A 14,952-nucleotide genomic window follows, 5' to 3' on the forward strand; every position below is an offset into this window, starting at 1 on the left:
CTTGTTTTCCTCCACAATTGTATCCTGAATATATATGGGACGTTTTTTGTATAATTTTGGTATTCCTTTAGCAGTTTGTGGCTTCCCTAGTCTGCAGGGCAGTGGCTGCAGTGACTATGTCAGTATGTTAACCAGGGGCATATTGATAGAGGACAATGAACTGCATGACATTTAAATGTAAATCTATCATCGTGAACTCTAGGCTTGTTATGGCACAGTATTTTGAGGCAAACTGTAATTAGTACAGGATGTACTTTATGATAATTAGGAATGTTTTACACCTCAGATGGTGATGTTGACTTTAGAGGGCAACCACCTGGACTAAGCTCTCACTAGCTAAAAATTAATATTTTTGTGTTTTTTTTTTTGTTTCAAAGTGTCTATGATAAGATATTTTAACTGCTTAATTACTGAAGAGTAGTTCCATGCAATCAAATCGCTTAATAGCATGATTATTGGTATAGCTTGCCATCCATGACAAATTATACTATAGTTTAGGTAAATAGTTTATGTATAATGTAGTTCATCCTGAATGCAAGGTGAAATTTCTCCACCTTAATGGCCAAGGGAATGTTATTTTCCAGCTCTCTTGCCTCTTTGTCTGACTTATTCTGAATACTGGTACCCTAGAACTGTGGTACCTGGTCCATTTTGGATTTGTCTTTTATCTAGACCTAGTGTGGCATTTCTAATAGAGAATAACAAAAAAAACATGCACAATTTACTTGCACCTTCAGGTTTCATGAAAACCTTTTTTTACAAACTTGATAGTTTAAATTAAAAAAAAAAAAATCAAAAACTTTAGGGCTAACTTGCATGCAGCTGTAACTCACGAAACAAAATCAGGGAAGGCCAGAATATGTAGTGTCCCTGCATATTCTGGCTGCAGAGTTGGGGGACTTAGTTCTGGTTTACTGACACATATGGACAAAGTTTTTTTTTTTTTTTTTTTTTTGTTGTTTTAATTCATAGCTTTTGTGGATGCTCCTACATTTGGAGTCTTGCCTACATTAATGGGTATCAGTTCAGATCTAGACCTAGGAGGAGAAGACTGTAGTTCCAATGACACTATGAAGGCAGTGATGTAATCAGTGAATGTAGAAATTGCACAATTCTTTCAGTCTCTTTTATAATAAACATATATTTAGAAGTTCTGTAATTTTAATACTGGCCCCGATTCCTCCTCAGATCAATTTTTCTTAAATTAAAAAATAGACCTTAGATACGTTTATGCCAGGCACACTTGCATATTCAGTTTGTGATTATTTTTCCTTTCAAAGTGAAGGATCTAACATGGTGATGTAAAATACTGAGCTTGTAAATAGATTTTTCAATGCAGACTACAGAAGGATGTTTATGAGAAAATGGTCTTGCTCCTCATCTTTCTTGGAGGGGCAGTTAAACAGAACACTGTAATATGAAAACAGAAGAGGATACAATAATGCAAAATAGTTGCACTAAATTACATTTAATAGATTTCTTATTGAGTAGTTAACTTTTTTAATCGAATTTTAGACTTTCCCTTTATTTAAATTGAGCCAGTATCCCCAACATCTCCCAGTTGTGACAAATAGCAAATGTTTCAACAATTCTGATGTCTATGTATCTTGGAAACATAGCTCATTTGTAAGTGAGGGGGAATGTCTTTAAGCTCATTGAAAAAAATGTTGGTTTTGTAGTCATTCTTTCCATTGTCCCTTTTGAAGTCTGTACGAGACTTTTAATTATTTTTTTTTTTTTAAAAAAAAAGGTGTGTGGACTAGATGATCCTTGTGGGTTCATTCCGTGTATGCTGCCATGGTTTCTACTTTTTCAAAAGCTAGAGTTTGAATTAGAGTTAGAAATTTCTAAGTTCAAAAAATGGCAAGTGTTGCATTTCAGGGGGATGAAATAATCTACTTCAAATTAGGAAAACTTGTGGACAGTAATATCTATGGAATAATGTTAGATAAATTTAAATGTGTTAAGTGCATAGTGCCATTACAAATGCTATTTTTGGCTGGAAACGATCAGTAGTTCCTTGTAAAATAAGGAGACGTCAGACTGTTTCAGTTGGCCTTGGCTGGGCTGTTTGGAACGCAGTCTGCATATCTGGGACTTGCACTTAAGTAGGATGCACAGGAAGACTTGAAACAAAAATGAGAAAAAAAAAAAAGAAAACTAGAGACAAAATTATACAATGCTAAGTAGAAGCAAGGGCAAGATATAAATATTAATCTGGAGTGATGTAGTGGACTACAACTCTAGAAGGAAACAAAAATAAATATCAAATGAAAAGAAAAAGGGGATGGTCAGCAAGATGGAAAATATGGTGTTCACATTAGGGAAAAGTCAATTACAAGATTACATTTTTTTCTTCCCTAGAACAGGACATGACTGGAAGGCAAGATCATCTAGATATGACTTCCAACCCAGCTACAGACTTATATTTATCTCCTTAGCTTACTGTATGTCACTTGGCTATTTTTAAAGGAAGAAATTCGTGTGATGATGTTTGGCTGTGCCAAAGCCTAACATTTCCATCCTGCTATGGTCCTGAGTCACAGCTGATTTCTGTTGTAGGGATTCAGTTGTTTTAAAGGTAAGACTACCTGTTTTTGTGTACTCACTGAACAGAAGTTGTAGACTTGATGCTAAAATTGTTGGGATAGATGTTTTCAGTCATCCTATGCCAGAAGTCAGGAAAAATGCATGGACATTTGGAGATAACTAAAACCTCAGTGACTGCAAACCTAATAGCAGCCCTTTGGTACCACCTTTTTTGTCTTCAAGCACTGGGAAACAGTGACTGATCTCTTATGTACAGAAACTATGCTCCTTTACCTCCTCTTCCACTGCTGCCGTGAAGCTAGTGCTCCTATTATGTCAAGGCCCATTGCATTCGCTGTAACTTTGATATGCTTGACCTAAAAATATTGCTGTGAGTGAATTATTTACAATGACACTGAGGAGCAATTTTCTAGAAGGTCTCTGTGGCCCGTGGGCACTGCAATGGGTACATATGTCTTCTATTTCCAAAAAAAAAAAAAATCTGAAAATGACCATGAAACCTCTCCACAGTATTTCACAGCTGCTGTTACTGCCGAGATCACTCTTGCTTTACGGTGTAAGGAAAGCCTACACAAACCGATGTCTGTTGTTGGGTGTGGAGTAATGACATTGCTTTGCCAATAAGCTTTCTGTAAATTACTGTTCTGCAGACATTACCTTTTAGTTATCAAGCTGTATGAAGTATATATCTGTTCGCTAAGGAGACTTTTTAGTCTTGATAAGAAAATGTGACAAATAACTGAAAAAAGTTATACTTTAAAGAGTGGGGAAAAGACTGTTGCTGTTGAGTCTATTCTTCAGAAACTGGTAAAAGCTTGTTGTCCAGTTGAAAATATTTGTTATATCCTTGTAATGTCTGTGGGCCAATTATCTGTGCCTGGGTTGATGCTGACTGAAGTTTCTGCAACCTGTTACGGTATGGCATGAATTGTTGCTGTTTAATATTTAGTCAACATAGGCAACGAAATCACTGTAGAAATTTTTGAACAAGTAAGGCATTTGTTTATTTTGAGGAAGAGTATTGTCAAAGCAATCAAAACCAACCAACCAAACAACAACAAAAAAATTATTTCCACCCTCCCTGCATTGGAATCTGTCCCTACACCAACTGTAATTGTTCAAGCATTATCAGTTGCAGCATGAATGGCTTCTGTATGCATTTTTTTCTTCTACTTGAAGGTGATTACATGCCAGGACACTTTCTTTCCAGTGCTGTCAAATTCTACAATCTTCTATTACTGAATTATCTTCATGTTTATAAATGCATTACACAATTATAAGTAGCACTGATAAATGTCTTGCAGAAAAAAAGTCTTGGTTTTTATTTCGATAACAAATTTTGATGCATGCTATTGCAAAACATACTGGCTGCAACTTACCTTGAAAGTTCCTCCTTCTAGATAGAACATATGAGTCCTGCTTTTGGTTTACATACTGCACGAAAGGATCATACTAATAGTAATTTGGGTTCCCATTGCTGTGTAGAAATGAGTAGACCTAAAGATAAAGGCTTATCTGTAGTGTTGCTTGTAGTGTAGCCGTACATCCATAGCTACCCTTCCTTTTAGTACTCAACTCTGCTGTTTGTGACCTCAGTAGAACTCTGCAGGTTCTTCTCTAACAAATATTAGAATACAAAAACAGTATTCCCAACCATCAAATAATATCCACACAGTTCTGGTGTTTAATGTAATTCATTATTGTGGCTCTTGGAGGAACTGATTTTTTTTAATGTAAGTATCAGTCTTGCGTGTGATCAAGGACTGATCATTTCCATGATTGAAATATATTTTTATAATTTAACTAGGCCAGTTTCCAAGTTCAAGAAGCCAGTACAAATGTATCCGCCTGTGATAGCACTGATGCTTTTATCCTGTTTAGCAGTTGCTATATGATAAAACCTGGATAAAACAAGCAAGTACAGTGAGCAAGAGAATTGTGTAACTGAGGTGCTGAAGATACTTTCTAAATAACAAACTAAAGTATTGTTATGAGATCTCCCCCCCCCTCCATTAGAAGAGGAAACAATGAATGCCATGTGATTACTGAACTTTGGAAGCAATCACTACTGCAGAGTATCAAAATTGTGCTGTTTGAAGGCTGAACTTACCTTAGATGACTTCTGAAATGTAGATAGGTCTCAGTGTGTGTCTGACTGGATAAACAAGGGTTTTAAAGAAATAAGGAGAAAGCAGCGAGCTTTAACTTTGTTTATTTTCTTCTTATTATTAGCAGTACTAAGTGTGACATTGGTACCCGAAGTATACAGTAATTTTACAGTGTAACTGTTTATTGTTCAATTATAATTATGGATATACATCTATTTCTGTAATCCCTCTGACCAGTAGAAAAGGTAAATCTAACATTTGCTAACACTGTTTATTTAGGTGCATAAGATTAATTTTATACAGAACTAATTTTTTGATGCATCAACTGTCTATTTAATTCCAGCTTTCATTTCTATTTTTGTCTTGACGAGTATAAAAGGCATTTTTGTGAACTGTTCCACAATGCCTAGTTTAGATAAGATTTAAATACCCTTTCCTCCTATGCTGAATCTTGAGGAGTGCATATACACAAAGTTCCTTATTATTTGCTTCTACATACATATTAAACAAGGATTTTTATGATTTCAACCATGCCAAACCCTGCAAGGACAATATTCCAGAAAAAGGCAGCAGTGTTTTTTTCAGTCAACAGAATTAAATACTTAAAAAACAAGGTAGTGAAAATTGAGTATCCTCAACTATTTTTTGACCAGAAAAAATGTAGCCTATAAGAAGTGTTTGCTTCTTACTACTCCTTTCAGAGCTGATGTTCCTCTCAATGGCAACTGTAAAATGTGGGGCCACAGTTGCATTCATTGTTCAGTGAGCTTGTCCACATAGTTAAACCCACCGACAGCAATGAATGTTGATTGTGACCTTTTTTTGTAAAGCTTGGCAGGGTGGGAGAGAAACCTCATGTGCTGGTTAGGTTTTTATCTTCAGTGTGAAGGCCTGAAAGCATGAAGTAAGGAGGAGGATGGTTAGCTGGAGGGTACAATCAACGGTCGATGGTTTTCACTTTAATTCCAAACTCACCGACAGCGTTGAATGTTCACTGAAGCAACCACTACAACAGAACTCCATTGACTTGACAGCGTCCTTAAATGTCTGAAAGGAGGGGGGAAAATCAAAATTGACACAATCATTTTAATCATACAGATGATGCAATTTCAGTCATTGTTCTCTTACCCACACCAGCACCCTTTTCTGCCCATCCTGTTTCAACCTTCGTGCAAGAAGCTGGCAGTTTTCCAAACATCTTTCTAGGAAAAGAAAAGACAATTTCACTTATTCAAGCTTTAACTATATACATTGGACATTGAGGCAGAAGTGGATTAGTGTAGTATGTTATATTACAGAACTGAACTTAATAGCAAACCGAAACACAAGATCCCATGTATTAACAGATCTGGCCAAGAACATTATGAATTGGTGTTACCAATTCATAAATTTTCCCAATAGAGTAAAATCTATTCTGCTGATGTTCTTCTCTTGATATTACATTGTGGTTTTATGTTCTAAATTTCTGTTCATATGTTTTCTAGGTGTCAACATGCTGTCCATATCCAGAACATGATCGCTATGCAGTAAATTACACAGTAAAGTTCATAACTTCCACAGTAGCACAGTACACTTTTTCTTATATCAGGACTTTCCAACTAAGTTCTCATCTTCCTTGGTGTGCATGTGAATAGCATGTATATAAATATAGACATATAGGATTTAATGTAACGAGGGCACAACAAGGTAACAGAGGTATTTTACCTTATTTGTATTTATAAGCTGTTCTCCTGCAGAAGGCTGTTCTCTTGTAGCTTTGGTCTGAATTCCTTTTGTTAGGGCCGCTCTTAAATTGTTGCATTGGAAACTGTGACTGATACATTGGCTTCTATGCATTGGTACTTGCTAAATCTATTACCAGAGGACAAAGTAGTCCTGTACTCCCTCATTGATTTCTGCATTTAAAAAAAGCACTTTATAAATGTGTTTTGTTAAATTTGTTTATAGTTGCATAAATGTAACCAGCACTAAAAGAGTGCAGTCATAAGTGTGTTGCCTGTATATATTTTGTAAGCAAATGATGAGACAAGGACTTTGTCCAAGCTGTTCCTTTCAACTAATTATTCTGCATTTACAGATATGTATTACTTTTTATAATTTAACTCACCTGTATTTCTATCAAATGTATCTAAAATACAGTAATTAGTACAGCCTGCTGGAAAACTACACAAGAATGGAATTACGATCCTCCGTAAAGGAGAAACTTACACATTTTGCTTAGGAATGCTTCTGTGATTATGAGTACCTCTGAATTCCAACCAACTGTGCCATGAGCCCCTAATTTGCTGATACAGCAGCAAACATCCCATGCTGCTGTGGTACTTTAGCTCTAAAATTTGGTTGTTGTTGGTTTTTTTTTTTTTTTTTTTTTTCCCATTTATTTGTACTGGCTTTATCACAGTTTAACTCCACGGATGTTAGGAAAAGAGTTCTTTTGCACCAGCACAAGCTATGAGACAATAAATCTCTTCAACTCCGTAGTCTTCTGTGCATCTGCATCTGTTCAACATTGTTCTAGCAAAATAAATAGACTAAATAAACAGACTCTATGGTTTAGGGTCACTCATGTTTAACATCCTCCCTGTTATAAGCTTTCCTTCTGTATGCCATTTCTTTTAGTACTTATTCCTATGCTCTTATTCCCTGCTTCCCTCTGTCACTTCATATTTCAGTATGAGGTCTTGCCCGGCTGATACCTGGCAGTAGGATGGGGTGTAGGGGAAGGAGAGTAGCCGTGTAGAGCTTATGACTGGGTGGATTGCATCTTAAAAATAATTACTTTCACAGGTTGTTATTATTCCCTCCCAACCCCGTAATGGGAAAACCTCAGTATTTCCTTGGTTACCTAGCCTCTGTTGAAGAGGGCTGAAACTTGTAAGTACAAAAACACACACACACAAAAAATTACTCCTGAGCTCCAGCCATCGTTCCTGATGTGTGCAGGTTATGCAGGGTAAAAATGCTTTCATCTTCTGTCATCTGGTTTTAATTTTATTTTTTTTTTTAAATCCCTTACTGGGCTTAGCTAGCTATTACAAATGCCAGCTTTATTTTAAGTTTTATTTCAGATCTGCAGGCTTATGTGAACATTCAGATTGGATGTGTGTTTTTTTATTTAAGGTTAGTAGGTCATAAATAAACCAAAGCACTTTCCTTGCTATGAGCAATAGGGTCATGGTGTACATGAAATATCGCTTTAAAAAAAATTGGAACCTAACGTGAATTGACAGAGGTACATGAGGAAGTAGTTCGTTGTGTCGCTGTAAAGGCCATAGGGATTTGGACTGCCAGAGCTGCCTGTTTTAGGAATAGATTAGATATCCTGTCTGATGACCTGTACTTAATTTAAGTGACTGCCTTTGCCAGCACCTTCCAGAGGGCAACTGTGTGAAGTAGAGCATCTCATCTTCAGTCCTTTTGCTCCTCTTGATGGCCTGACCTAAATTGAAGATATGGGTGTTGTGCTGCACAATTACTTCACTAGCTACATGAGCTGCATCTTCAGTTCTAATCAGTTAGCTTTTTCTATTTTGACCTTGGTATCTTGAATCAAAAGACAAATCTTCAATGTCATTATACTGGTTAATAATGGCAGCTAGGTTTTGGTTCTACACTATGCCCGTGTTTAACAGCTGCTTTTTGTGAAACACTGAATTCCCCCTCTCTGCTTAGAAATCATGGCTGGAGCTGTGAAGTGCTACTCTGCCATGCTTGTTGCCCCACCTCTTCCTTTTTCTTCCTTCTCCTTCCCCTATGTTAGTAGCTGCTTTAAGATTTGTAAGTCTTATTGCTAGTCCAGCAGTGCAGTCCTTGAGGAACAAATACTTAGGTGAACAAACAGATCTCAGGTTTGTTTTGTTTTCACTATTTTAGATAAGTTCCCTAATGTTGCATTAAAATAGTCTGTATCAACATAATTATATGGTAGGTACTCTGCTTAGTTTATAACATTTCTTTCTTTTGTTGATATGGAATTATTACTGGAAATTGGAATTAAGACTTTTTGAAGGAAAATACTCATTGGTATCTAAAGAGGACAGCAGAACGATAGTGTTAATACTTCTATTGCGGCGTTATCATCTCATGCATACAATTGTTGGCTACTTCCACTTTCCAGTTGCTCTCTCCCACAGTCTGTCAACAGTCTTCCAGTTATACACTTGGGCAGGAAGAAATGCAATGCATGGATGTATTTTCAATTGTTGCAAAAGTGAATTCCAGTGGTATTTTCTAAAAATGGCACACACATGGGTTCAGACACAGTGTAAACTGACACATTGATATCAGTGGCATCTGCCTTTACACCAGCTGGCAAATGAACTGATGCTTATTTGAAAAAAATGAAGTAGAATGATCACTCATCAGTTTTCTACATTTTGCTTTTTTTGTGATCGTCTTTATTAAACTCTTCTCAAATGCTAAATCTTAATGTTGTATCAACATTTTACCTGTGGTAAATTAACAACGATACTAAATCTTACTGTGCATTGACAGTGTGCTTCCACCAAGAAGAATTAAATCCATCTGACCTGTTATTAGAGATTCCAAGTTATTCTTGGATGTCTTTGAGTTATATGCTGAAGGTGAAGATTGTTCTTCCATAAAGAGGAAGGTCTTCACCTGACAAAATGAAAAGTGTTTGTTTCTTCTGTGGTCTTGAAGATGGCAAGAAGAGAATCCATTAAGCTTCACTGTAATCTAAGACTCGTACTATAAACGCTAGCTGCAGTTGTTTCTATGCTGCGTTGGAGTATAGCATCAGCTCTTACTTAGGCGGTAATTCTAAAGGCCATGTTCTTCAAGAAATCCAACCAGACAATCACAATGTTTTTGCATTGCTGTCAATCTACAGAATTGTGGTAACATCTTCATAAACCTCTGCTGAAAAAAGATGTTTTAGGGAGTATTTCGCCATTTCTGGAGAAAAGTAGCAGCTGTATAATGTCTTGAAGCACAAGTTCATGCCAGCCAGAGACAGGAGAGAAAACTGTGGCTGCTCTGTTTAAATTCTGTATTCTGCAGGGCTGCTCTTCTGTACATAATGGTATAGAGAAATATAAAGTTATGCAGAATTATCCTGGTTCTCCCCCGTGGAAGGAGGGAGGGAGGAGGCAGGGGAATCCATCTTGGCACACCAAAAGCATTTTCAGAGGAGAAATAATCCCATAACTGTTCTTAAACCAAACTAAAAGTTGTATGATATGCATACCTATCACAATGCTCTCTTGGAGTTCTGCTGGTCCAGAAAGCAGTACATCTCCAAGCCTGCTAGTTCATATATTTGTAGCCTTTGACTAAGTATTTAGTAAGTCTGTTATCCAGAAACTGACTGTGCTTTTGAAATAAAATCCATCAAATAACATTACATGTTTACAGCAGACTGAAGTGGGATGCTGATTAGCCAAGCTAATTTAGGAACAGAGCAAATGTGAGGAGCAGCAGTGATATTAGTCAATCAAATATTTGATTGCATTTCCAGAAATAATTTAGTTTGTTTTGCCCATTGGAATTTTACCTGATTAGTATTTTTGATAAATTTTGGTACTAACAACATTTCCAAAGCAAAATTTTATGTTTAAAAAAAAAAAGAAAATACCCAAGACAACATGGGCTTTTTGCTTACTGCATTAAACTTACTGTACCTCAATCAAAATAAATTGTTCTTATTTATCAAATCATAGCTACGCTCATATGTTCTAAGCGCTTATATCTGAGCAATTAAGTCTGACTCTGCAATTTAAATGAGCGTTACTTCATATTGTTAGTTCTGGTGGGGGAAAAAAAATACACTTTCAAACATACAGGATTGCCACTCTAGACCTATAAGCTTTGCTTTTTATTTAAAGCCAAGAAATTGTTGAACATATTCTCATACTGCCTGTAGTTTCCCAGTCTTCTTGGACAACAATTCTCGACTCTTTAATACTGGAACACGTTACTATTTATGGAAGATATGCACATATTTAAGTGTCCATAAATCATATGCAAACATCTGTTTTTAAAATCACTATATGGACTATGCTGTTTTTTACATTAATAGCCATGAAGTAGTGCTCACCTACCGATATTAGCTTAAACTTCAATATTTTAGCAAACAGTAACATAACTTTTCAGGCAATGTAAGTCAAACAGTAGAAATTGCAAACAGTCTGGCATAAAGTTCTCTGTGGCCTGTACCCAAAAATGTCTAACAGAAGTTGTAGGATAGATGGAGTAAATATTAAGAGCAACATGATCAACTTGGCTAAAACACGAGAGGTTCTGTTAGTAATTCACTGTGCTACTTACTGCCTTTGAAGGGGATTTCTTACCCTCCCCCTGCTTGTGAAAGCCCTAAACAGGCACCCTTTTCTTATTTGATGAATCTGGATTGTATGTAGAGATCTACATTTTTGTCTTGGTACTATGATATATTTCCCATGTGATCCTGCAGGCAAGATTTGAAGGCCAATAACTGTTAAGTTGTGCTCTGAAAACATATGGTATGTGTGGAAACCAAGGCTGCATACAAGTTAAAATGTAAGCTGTGGGAAAGACAATATTGTATGATAGGATGGGTGCTAGATAAAAAGTCAGGAGCTTTTGTGTTCCAGTTTTCTTTTCTCTTCAGTCTCAATGTTGTTTTTTTTTTTTTGTTTTACATTAAGTCTTTTTCAGTTATAAATAGATTTTTATTTTTATTTATTTTTTTTTCAGGATTTGTCCTCCATAGCTTTTATTTCAAGCATGAATTTGGTTGTTGTAGGTAGCATGACTGGGTTGACTAGCTGAGTTTTGCTATCTGCTGCTTTGTCTCTATTTAATCTGCAGGAAGGGAGACAATAGTTTCAGGCTGGATTTATAAATGTCAGTATGGCAACTGAATTACCATAGGATGAACGTCTAAAAAAATGGAAGTAAGCATTCAGTAATACTAAAAGTTGATTCCCACTGTAGTCAACTATTAAACAATAGATTACAGTCTTTTAACTGCGGAAAATGGATGATTACTTTTAACTTACCTTGGTCCTTGCCTACTAAACCTCCTGATTTTAAAGTAAAAACAAAACAACAAAATCTCTACTTCAGAGCAGATGAATGTAGATACCAGCCTTAGGTTTTAAGGACTATTTCAGTACAGTATGTGTTTTTTTTTAGGTTCTTCACAGTGATTATGAAATACATATATTCAGAAAAACGTGATTGGGACTCTTAAAACATTGTTTTATTTGTGCTTTAAACTTTTTTAAATTGTTATTGAAAAAGGTGCTGCTTGAGTGCAGTTAGCTTAGGGATTCTCCATGTGCCTGTATTTCGCTCAGCCAGAGCAGAGTGCAGTTCCAACTGGCTTTAATATCCCATCCCCCCTCTCTTCTGAGTCGCCATAGGAATGGACTGTGAGAATTACCAAATTCAAATAATTATGGTCCTGCCGCACAAAGTTTCTTTTGATCAAGAGCAAGTCATTTGAACCCTAATGTTTAGTGGGTAATACTTACAGCCTCATAAAAGTGTAGTGATGGCTGATATCTTATAGTGCTTTGAACATGTGAAGTGCTATATAAACAATATAGGGCTATTGCACACAACTGAAGCCATTAGCATTTGAGGCACCCTGCCCCAGGCCTTTAGAGGGGGAATCACATCCTCACTGGAAGAGAGGCACCTTTTTGGGTTCTGCACCTCCACTTTTGGTTTAAGCTTCAGGAACTTCATAGGTAGCATGTAGGTAGCTATGAAAACAAAAACAAAAACCCAACATATAAAATAGTGTTCATTACACAGTACTGGAAGTGAACTAAGGGTGGACAACTTTCAGTTAGAGTTACAATCCTGAAAAAGCAAGGATAGTAAATCACTGCCTGAACATAGTATCTCCATTGCTGTGAATGTTTTGGTATTCTTGTGTTTTTTTATTTTCTTTGTGAAAGTTTTGTATGCAAACCTATTTGTTGCTGACAAACTCAGTGTTTTCCATGTTTAGTGTAAAATCTTTCCACATTTAGTGTAAAAAGGATGAGAGTTTGTGCTTCAAATTATTTCCTAAGAATATCATCATACTTTACAGAAGTTAGACCACAAATTCAAAAGTGTCTTGCACGTGTCATGGGTGCATGTGCATAACTGCTGGTGACATTGATTTGAGATAGGAAAACAGAGGGGCACTTGCTAAACAGCTAGCGTAACATCTGTCTGTTAACTGGATGTACTACTCAGATTGGAACAGCATTTTCATAGGATGGGTGGACTGCCCAATTTGCTTCATTTTGACTCCCCATCATGCATTCTGTATGCCCTGATAAACAAAGGCTGCTGCGTAGGACCCTCAAGATGTGCATATCTTGCAGTCACTACAATGTGCATTCTGGGGCAGTGGAAGGGGTCATGGCTATCTTCAGGGAGAAGAGGAAATTCCTTGAAATCTTTTTATGCAAGTCATTGCTCCAGTTTAAAGAAGCAAAACTGTTTTTGGCCCACAGTTGATTAAAAAACACACTTTTTGCCTTTCGATGGTGTAACTTACTTTCAACAGTAGAGACCATTCTAAAAAATTGCATTTTGTGCTTGCTTGTGTTTTTTAGTGTTGAGCTAAGCTTTTAGGCATGTTAAATGATGTAAACAAGTTTGGGATTTTTGTTACTGTTATCTAAGAACAACCATTCAGAACAAATATGCTATTGACTGAACCCTACAAAGCTCTGAACACAGCATAACCTCAGACTTTGAAGGACAGGGCACACAGTTTAAATGTTTAGCATAGCAAAATCCATTGCAGTACAACTACTTGTACTAGATCCAATGGTTTACTGCACAGGCAAAGCATAATCCCACATGTTCGTGGAGCAAACTCGCAGTTCATTTACTGTTCTTTTTCATAAGACCAATGCAAACAAATGCCCCGGCAAAGGTATTTTTAAGTAACATGTATTTGTCTAAAGAAATTCCCCAATGAAAAGATACAGGATAACAGGAACTGTTAATAAAACCTTGTTTTGTTGTTGTTGAAAAACAGTGCACCCTTAATGTCTTTAATTTGTCTGTATCTGTGTGCTGTCCCACCATCCTCCTCCTTGTCCCTGTTGAGTTCAGCTGCCTTTTGAAAAGCACTTTGTGCTCCAGTGACCACTTTAAACTTTCTATTGACAAAATTAAACTGGACTCCTAATTTATTTTTCCAAAAGAAAGTGTGAGTTGAAAGTGGTCATTGGCCCAAAAAGCATTAAAACCAAAAAGATAATTTTATTAGGAAGAAGAGAGAGTGATGTTTAGCCTCCTTTTCTGTCCTTCAATCCCTTTCTCCTGCTAATTTCTTACATTCTCCTTGCTTTCTCTCATTTCTCAGGAAATTGCAGTTCCTACACCCCTAAAATTTCCCTTTTGCAGCCCCACAGAGTGAGGTTTCCCTTTTTGCAGCCATCTGCTGCAGGAAGGCAGGGCAGGACAGGAGGAAAAAAAAAAAAAGCTGGAACAAAAAAGCAAGTGTTTGGGACCTCAGCTGAAACTAGTTTATGGATCCAAATTCTATCTCTTAAAACTGTGGGAGATGGACTAGGAGATTGGCAATAAAGTAAATGAGCAAATGGGATGAGGGAAAGCATGTATAGCCAAAGGAAGCGAGGATTATTAAAACATTCCCTTTGTTTCACATATGCTTGTGTGTTTTTAAAATATGGGTAAACATGTAATACAGACAGTTGAATGTGATGGAAGAAAGGGGAATGTCTCTTCCTTTTGGAGACTTAAGGGGATCAGATTTGTACTTCAGTAACACTTAAAAGACCCTAACATAACCAAAATGTTTTTCTGCACAACTGGGTCTCACTCTTCTGTAGTACCCAGCCTGTAAGGATGGATGGCATGTCCAAAAAGATTCTACTGCAGTCAGCATCTTTGCTGAAAGTGTGTCTGGTGTAGAGATCAGCTTTTGCTATCTCAGTAATCACTTATAATCAAAAAAAATCATAATCTAAACGACCCTAGGTGACACTGGCTGTTCTGAGAGTTTTTTGATCAATGGATTTATAAAACCTTTCTTCTTTAGGTACCTAACAAGTTGCATGGTAATGGTACTTGAGGATTTTGTGTTTCACAGGTTTGTGTTGCCAAAAGGTGCTTTATTGGTATTTTTCTTTAGAAAAACTGGGCTGGAATTCCATGCAGTGGGAGGACTACATCACTTAAGTCCTATGTAAACTCTATACTCTGAAAATACACCTAATGCAGAGACATTATGCTGGCTTTTAACAGATAGGGTGAATTTCATTCTCAGTGAATGACCCAGGTGCTAAAAAGCTATGGCTGAAAGTGCTAGGTT

At 36.7% G+C, this 14,952-nt stretch overlaps 1 long non-coding RNA gene across 1 annotated transcript in view; it reads right to left on the reverse strand.

Annotated features, from left to right (window-relative positions):
- Nucleotides 1-3,389: 3,389 nt before the first annotated feature.
- The window catches only part of LOC116491733, a 65,984-nt gene continuing 54,421 nt past the window's right edge, over nucleotides 3,390-14,952 (reverse strand). The window contains exons 3-5 of the long non-coding RNA XR_004253524.1: nucleotides 5,787-5,860; nucleotides 5,634-5,705; nucleotides 3,390-5,549 (exon numbers count right to left, since the gene is read on the reverse strand). This is a non-coding gene — a long non-coding RNA (uncharacterized LOC116491733). The remainder of the gene's footprint in view (nucleotides 5,550-5,633; nucleotides 5,706-5,786; nucleotides 5,861-14,952) is intronic.

Source organism: Aythya fuligula, chromosome 8 (assembly GCF_009819795.1).
Source record: "Aythya fuligula isolate bAytFul2 chromosome 8, bAytFul2.pri, whole genome shotgun sequence".
Classification (NCBI taxonomy): domain Eukaryota; kingdom Metazoa; phylum Chordata; class Aves; order Anseriformes; family Anatidae; genus Aythya; species Aythya fuligula.